The 7,641-nt window shown below is 41.3% G+C and overlaps 1 long non-coding RNA gene across 1 annotated transcript in view; it reads right to left on the bottom strand.

Annotated features, from left to right (window-relative positions):
• Positions 1–7,287, bottom strand: part of LOC126515041 (uncharacterized) — a 12,191-nt gene extending 4,904 nt beyond the window's left edge. Inside the window, exon 1 of the long non-coding RNA XR_007595737.1 lies at positions 7,163–7,287. This is a non-coding gene — a long non-coding RNA (uncharacterized lncRNA). The remainder of the gene's footprint in view (positions 1–7,162) is intronic.
• Between the last annotated feature and the right edge of the window lie 354 nt (positions 7,288–7,641).

Below are 7,641 nucleotides of genomic sequence, written 5' to 3'. Positions count from 1 at the left end.
ATAATAAATAAATAAATAAATAAATAAATAAATAAATCTTTAAAAAAAAATTTAGGCAGAGGCAGGTGGATCTCTGTGAGTTCGAGGCCAGCCTGGTCTAGAAGAGCTAGTTCCAGGACAGGAACCAAAAAAGCTACGGAGAAACCCTGTCTTGAAAAATCAAAAAAAAAAATTTAAAAGTTTAAACATTTCCTACAGCCATATAACAATCATGCTCTCACCTCCATACCATCTGGTCTCCACCCCACCCCCACACAAACTGGTCTCCTCTCTCTTTCCAAGTAACCCCACACTTCCACTTTTATGGACTGATTTATTTCTCCTTTTTTGATGATCCAGTGAGTTTAATCAGGGTTGCTTACGTGAACATGGTCATGTACTGGAGCACAGGCAATTTGCCAGTGGCTACGTCACAATGTATGTTTTGAGAAGCCAATGGCAGGCACTTTCAACAGACTTTGATGGAAACTTTAAGAAAGAAGGTAACATCAGGCAAGGTACTTTCTTTCTTAAACTTAATCCCAGCACTTGAGAGGCAGATCTCTGAGCATGTGAGGTCAGTCTGTTCTACAGAGCTAGTTCCAGAACAGCCAACGCTACACAGAAAAACCCTGTTTCAAAAAAAAGAAAGGAAGGAAGGAAGGAAGGAAGGAAGGAAGGAAGGAAGGAAGGAAGAAAGAAAGGAAGGTAGAAAGGAAGGTAGGAAGGGAGAGAGAGACCTAAATGACCTTGATGCTCACATCCTTCATAAATGCAATTATGAACTAGCAAACCCAAAAATTGACTCTGGTAGGCCTGCAATCTTTTATAAAAATAGATTCCGTGAAACTATATCTTATAGCAACAAGAAATGATATTTCTCCCAATATTATTATTTTTTAAAAAATAAGTTGTTAATAGCATGCTTGCCTTGAAAAATATTTTGGCCAAGTGGTGGTGGCACATGCCTTTAATCCCAGCACTTGGGAGGCAGATGCAGGTGGATCTCTGTGAGATCAAAGCCAGCCTGGTCTACAGAGTGAGTTCCAGGACAGCCAGAGATACACAGAGAAACCCTGTCTCGATTAAAAAAAAAATTGAGATTGTGCAGGCCAAAGAAATCTGCAGCTCTCAGAATCACTGACTTGCAATTCCTCAAGCTACCTCCGATCCAAATATTCCAGAAAGCTTTTGGACTGCCTGTGAAAGTCTCTGCAAAGAGCAGGCGAATCTGCATTCCGCACCGTCAGGAGCATGATTAATTAGCTGTTTGGATTAGCCAGCAGAATGAGTGTTCTTGGCTTGCTGTGACACAGGTACTTGCGTTTCTGAGCTTTGGCCACGCTTCTTGAGTTGTTATGCTTCCCGAGATGTTTCTATGTGCCTTCTTGTGGGAAAGAAAGAAGAAAGAGAGAGAGGGAGAGGAAAAGTTTTCCCATGGTCACACCATCACACCGTGTTTTAGAGTCCCCCCCCCCACTTTTAAAAAGAGATATCTTTTAAAAGAAAACCTTTGCATGTGCTCTTGTGTTTCCTTAGCTGAATACCCTTGATCTGGAAGTGCACTCGAGTTACACACTATGTCTTTGACAGAAAGTTTCTGAGCATTTGAACTTTTTAATCAGATGATCCTGCTTTGTACAGAGAGAATGGAATTCCATGGGCATCTTGCTTCAGAGCAGGCTTTGTTCTATTAGAGCGCTTATTTGCTTTGATTTCTCTCTACCCAAGAGGAGAGACTTGGAAAAAATCCGAGTACAGAGAACGGGCCTTACAATGAGCTGTTAAGAGATTTAAAAGAAAAAAAAAATCACATCAATTTTGAAAACTACTGTTGGGAGCTGAGCCAACTGAATATGTGCTGTCAGCGCAGTTACGTTTGCCATTGCAGTAATCTAATAGGCTAGCATTCGTTTCATGGGCTATGATAACCTGTATCACCATGGAAAAATAACAACCACATGCTTTGCGATTTCATTTAACCAGATGAACCTGCTTTGGTAATGGAACTGTTAGCCCAAGTTGCTTTATTTAATAATTCTAAAGAAACTGTACCATAAATTCCTTAATATCTGTAGGTTCAGAGCGAAGTCACAACTTTAGATTTTCACAGATAACAATTCACTTGTGTTTCTAAGGCAGCATTAGGGTATTTCTTTGTTTATTTGCAGTTCTGGGAGATCAACCCAGGGCCTCCCGCTTGTTAGGCAAACACTCTACAATAAGCCACACCTTCAACTAAGGAGTGGCTTTGGGGCTCTTTACTCTAATAGTGCTTACCCAATGGGTTTGTGTATCTGAAAATTTATGTATTGCTTGACTATGTTAAGAGAAATTACTTGACACTTGGAGACAAGGGGAAAAGATGACTTCCTGTCCTTTTAAAAATCCTGACTGAAGTTTCTTTTAATGGCCTTTAACTCCAGATCCCTGCCTGAGCAAGGTCCAGATCCAGACCTGAGCAAGGATTACTCAGGTCTCTGCAGAAATGAACTGTTGCTGGACTAAGGCCCAGTCACATTAACTTGGATGAGTTGGCCCAGAAGAGATGGGAATGATATCTGCGCAGGAGGTGATAGCCCTAAAGGGAACGACTTAATTATACAGTTTTTGCCTTTCATTTAGCAAACTTATTTCAGTATTCTGTTCCTTTTGAACTCTCTTTTGAACTAGATTTACTTTTACTGCTGTTTCTCTCATGAACACATAACGTTAGCCTATAACATGTGTTCATTCTATATTGAGTCATATATCTATAGACGTATCTGTACATGTAGGTTGGTTGATTTTTGCTTTGTTTTGGTTATTTGAGACAGGATTTCATTTAGCCCAGGCTGGATTTGAGCTTGCTGTGTAGTCAAGGATGGCTTTGGTCTCCTGATCCTTCAGCTTCCATTTCTCAAGTGCTGGAATCACTACCATGCAGGTTTGGGATCATATTTTTTAAAATGATATATTCTCTTCATGAAGGAAACTGGTTTCACAAGATTTCCTAAGTAATTTACCCTTGACTTAAGTTTATCTAATCTTACTTCTCTAGGGAATTAATTTGTAAGAACTGAACCAATGTGAGCTGAAGAGATGGCTCAGCTGTTAAGAGCTACTCTCCCAGAAGACCCAAGTTTGATCCCCAGCACCCACGTGGTAGCTCACAACCATCTATAACTCCAGTTCCAAGGGATCCAATGCCTCTTTGGGGGTTCATGGACACCGGGAATACATAAGGTACACAGACATATATGCAAGCAAAAAGTCATACACAAAAATTCATAAAGAATAATTAAAAAAGAATTTAACCAATGCATGACATGAGATCTCCAAATTATGAGACCCATTTCTGGAAGCATTCTCATAGCTTCATCAAGCTTATTGTCCCAGGAAATAAAGAACAGATAGGTGCTGCCTAGAACAGAGTTCATTCACTAGTTTTGAAATTCAAAGCTGATTTTCTTGATATGTTTTCAGCATGACGCTGAACATAAAACCCAGCCTTTTTTTAAAAAAAAAGATATTTATTTATTTATTTATTATGTATACAGTATTCTGTCTTCATGTGTGTCTACAGACCAGAAGAGGGCACCAGATCTCATTACAGATGGTTGTGAGCCACCATGTGGTTGCTGGGAATTGAACTCAGGACCTCTGGAAGGATAGTCAGTGCTCTTAATCTCTGAGCCATCTCCCCAGCCCCAAACCCAGCCTTTCTCAAATTAAGGCATTTCTAGATTACAAAATTTTCTTTGCAATACTACATGTCTTGTGGGTAGGCTAAAAAGGAGGTAGCCCTTGCTGTAAAGAGGAAAGAAAAGACACTCCTCACCCCTTTCTAGACTCAGTTGTAGGGAAAGAGAGCACAGTCTGGGAGACAAGTCCCAATTTCCAACTGTCCCAATCTCCCTGCTCCAGGCAAGAAGTATGACAGCTGCATTGCTAAGAAGGCATAGGACTGGAGGATGGAGATCTAGATCCTTCTCTTTGGGGAGGGGGGAAGGAGATTATTATTATGGTTTTGGTCCTTTTAAGAGATCTAATCTGCTTTTTATTATAAGGAAGACCTGGGAATGTTATGGTATTGGTCCCTTTAAGAGACAAGCCACGCCCACTCCCTCCCCCATCTGCTGAGGCAGGCTGATCTTCAGCTTCCAGCCTGAGTTCGTGCTTTTCCACCTTCCTCTTGGAGAGGCAGCTTCGCTTCTCTCCCCACTTCTCCGCTTCCCCCTTCTCTGTCTCTTTCTCCTCCTCCTCCTCCTCCTCCTTCTTCTTCTTCTTCTTCTTCTCTCTNCCTCCTCCATAATCCCCTGAATAAACATTCAACCTCACCCTGCATGTCATGTCTATCCATGTCTCTGTCTCCTGCCCGCCCGCCATGTGTCTCCCTGCCTGGGACCAGCCATTGCTCAGGGACCAGCAGCCGCCTCTGCCTGGAGCCCACTGCCTGCTGCCACATGGCCCGCCACCACTGCTCAGGCCACTGCTCTGGGACTGGCAGCCATTTCTGCCTGGGACTGGCTGCTCCCAGAGCCAGCTGCCTGCCACTACATGGCCTGCCACCACCATTTGGGACCTACAGCATTTCTGCTGCCTACTGTCACTGGGGATCTTGCAGCATTTTTTTTAAAAAAGAACAACAATTATCATCTGCAGTTTTCTACCAGGTCATAGAAGCCATCTTCATGACCTACCTGATGCCATCTTGGACAGGTGCAGAGGAAGGAATAGAACTATTCCAGGGCTGAACATTTAACTAAGCCATCCGATTAGACTATTTACCTACAAAGACATTTTAAATCAAGGATCCAATTGAGGTTAATAAATTGGATTCCATCTTATCCACTCCATCCCTCCTTCAACACAGAGGGCAGAAGCATATAAGGACATCAGAAAATAAGGAAAGGAAAAGGCAAGTTGTATTTTCTTCAGACAGCTGAGAGTGTGTCCTGAAGAAATTGAAAATACAGTTCACTGTGTGTGATATATGCTCTCCCATCCTCGTTCTACCTCCGTAAAGGCACTGTTGGCTTCTGATTTCACAAAAATCCAAGTCCTAGTGTGTTTGTGACTTCTGATCTCCATTGGATACATCCATGTGCTTTCTCCAATCCTTGCATCTACCCAGTTAAAGCTGGCCACAGACTGGAGTAGCAAGAGCCAGGAATCTATAGTTCTTCTAATATTTGTTTACTGGGTTCTGAATGTCATTTGTTGTCATTCAACAGATACAGCCTGTTCTTTTCACTTCCTGGCTCCCTTATGTTGGCACTGTACCTAATTGTGGACACTGTATCTATCATAAGTTTAAACTTTAGTTGGAAGCATTTAATTGGTGATACATTATCTTTCATGAGTTCATTTTCTTTCTAGTGCAGCAGCTGCGAAAATCTGACATAGAGGTTGAGCTACAGACTCAGGAATCACTATGGTGGGCAGGACTCCCAGATAAACTCTATAACAGACATACAGTATGAGTGGGAAATCCATCTTTGTTCTTTCGGTTTGGTCTATCATATCTAGGACAGGTGTTTTAAAGAAGTAAAGTGACTGACACAACAAGAATCCCCCTCTGTCTATCTATCTGTCTGTCTGTCTGTCTGTCTGTCTGTCTCTGAAAGCTGGGTCTTACTATATAACCTTGGATAAAACCTGACACTCACTACAAAGACCAGGCTGTCCTGAAACTCACAAGAGCTCAGCCTGGCCTGCCTCTGTTTCTCCAGTGCTGAGATTAAAGGCATGTACCAACATACCCAGCTGAATGGTGCTTTCTCTTAATCCAATGGCTCTCAACCTGTGGGTCTTGACCCCCTTGGTGGGGGTTCAAACAGTCTCTTCATGGGAGTTGCATATCAGATATCCTGAATCTAAGATATTTACATTATTATTCATAACAGCAACCAAATTAGTTATGAAGTATCAACGAAAATAATTTAATGGTTGGGGGTCACCACAACATGAGAAAGTGTATTGAAGGATTGCAGTGTTAGGAAGGTTGAGAACTACTGTCTTACTAGTTCATTTTCTTTTTAAGGAAAAGAAGTAACTACAACTAGGAACATGAAGAAAACAAAATATAAGAAAATTAGATTCATGGAAGGCATTGTAAACATTTTCAAGTATTGTCTGTTTTAAGTCAAATGCCCCTGATCTTTCCTTAAGAAATACTTAAAAATATATATAAACAAAATCAAAATTAATCTAAAAGCTTCCTATGATTCCACTACTTAAAGATAGTCACTTTGGAGAAAAAAAATCCTTTCAAACTTACATGTACATATTATATTAATTACTTTTCCGTTTCTGTGATAAAAACACCAAAACCAAAAGCAATTTAAGGAAATTTATTTCAGTTTACAGTTCTAATGGGATAAAAATCAGTTATGATAGGAAGACATGGCAGCAAGTTGCAGGCATAGCAACAGGAGCAGGAAGCTGAGAGGTCACATCTTCAACCACAAAAAAGCAGAGGAGTGAACTGGAAATGGGACCAGGATATGAACTCTGCAAGACCACCTGTAATGCGTCTTTCTCTGTCCTGCAAGCCAGTTCTCAAACAATGACACAGAGACTTCTTAATTATGAAAGCTCGGCCTTAGCTTAGGCTTGTTTCCAGCTAGCTCTTACAACTTGAATTAACCTATTTCTATCAATCTACATGCTGCCATGTGACTTGTGGCTTTTATCTCTCCTTCTGCATGTTCCTCTGTGTCTGACAACTCCTTCTTCCCAGATTTCTCTCTCTGCCTTGAAGTCCCGCCTCCTGCCCAGCTATTGGCCATTCAGCTTTTATTACACCAAGCACAGCAATACATTTTCACACAGCATACAAATATGCTACAACACCCAACGCAGTGATGCTTTCCTCCAGAAAGACTGTACCTTCCTGTAACCTTCCCCAAACACTAACAACAACTTGTGACAAAATGTTCAAATAACTGAGCCAATGGGAGACATTTCCATTCAATCTATCACATTCTCCTCCCTGGCTTCCACAGGGTTATGATCGTATCATAATGCAAACTGCATTTAATCCAACCTTAAAAAACCCCATAGTCCTTTACAATCTCAATATTTTCCAAAAACCCAAATTCTCTTCTGAGACTCAAGATAATCTCTTAAGTGTAACACCCTGTAAACCCCCCCCCCAAAAAAAAAAGAAAAAAGAAAAGAAAAAGAAAGAATTACTTACTTCCAATATACTATGGCACAAAATATACAATAACATTCCAAAAAGGATGAATGGCGGCATCATGAGAAAATACTGGATCAAAGCAAAACCAAAACAGCAGTGAAATACCAAGTCCTGTACCTTCATGGGTAGTATCTGGGATTTTAGTTTTGAAGCACTTAGATGATGGCTCTGCCCTTATAGCTTCTAACATATAATTTTCTCCAGAACTGCTTGCACTCCCTAAATGCATCACAGTTCTGGCATCTCCATCTTGGTGTCTCCATTGCAAACCAGGCTCCACTTTCACAGCTTCATACAATGGCCTCTCATGGCATCTGCCCTCTCAGGGCCTTCATGCAGGGATGCCCATGCCACTTGCTGCCTGGTCTCAGTGGGTCTCTGCGACCACAAAGGAAGAATCCATGATCTGTCGGGGACTACCCTCAACAAAAATACCACTTGCCAGGGTAGGGGCATGGGAATTTAGAAATATTAGT

The sequence above is a fragment of the Alexandromys fortis genome, unplaced genomic scaffold (genome assembly GCF_014885135.2).
Source record: "Alexandromys fortis isolate MF-2015 unplaced genomic scaffold, M_Fortis_MF-2015_v1.1 scaffold_147, whole genome shotgun sequence".
NCBI lineage: Eukaryota > Metazoa > Chordata > Mammalia > Rodentia > Cricetidae > Alexandromys > Alexandromys fortis.
Note: the sequence above shows the minus strand (reverse complement) of the source record. Positions and strands in the feature narration are given on the sequence as shown.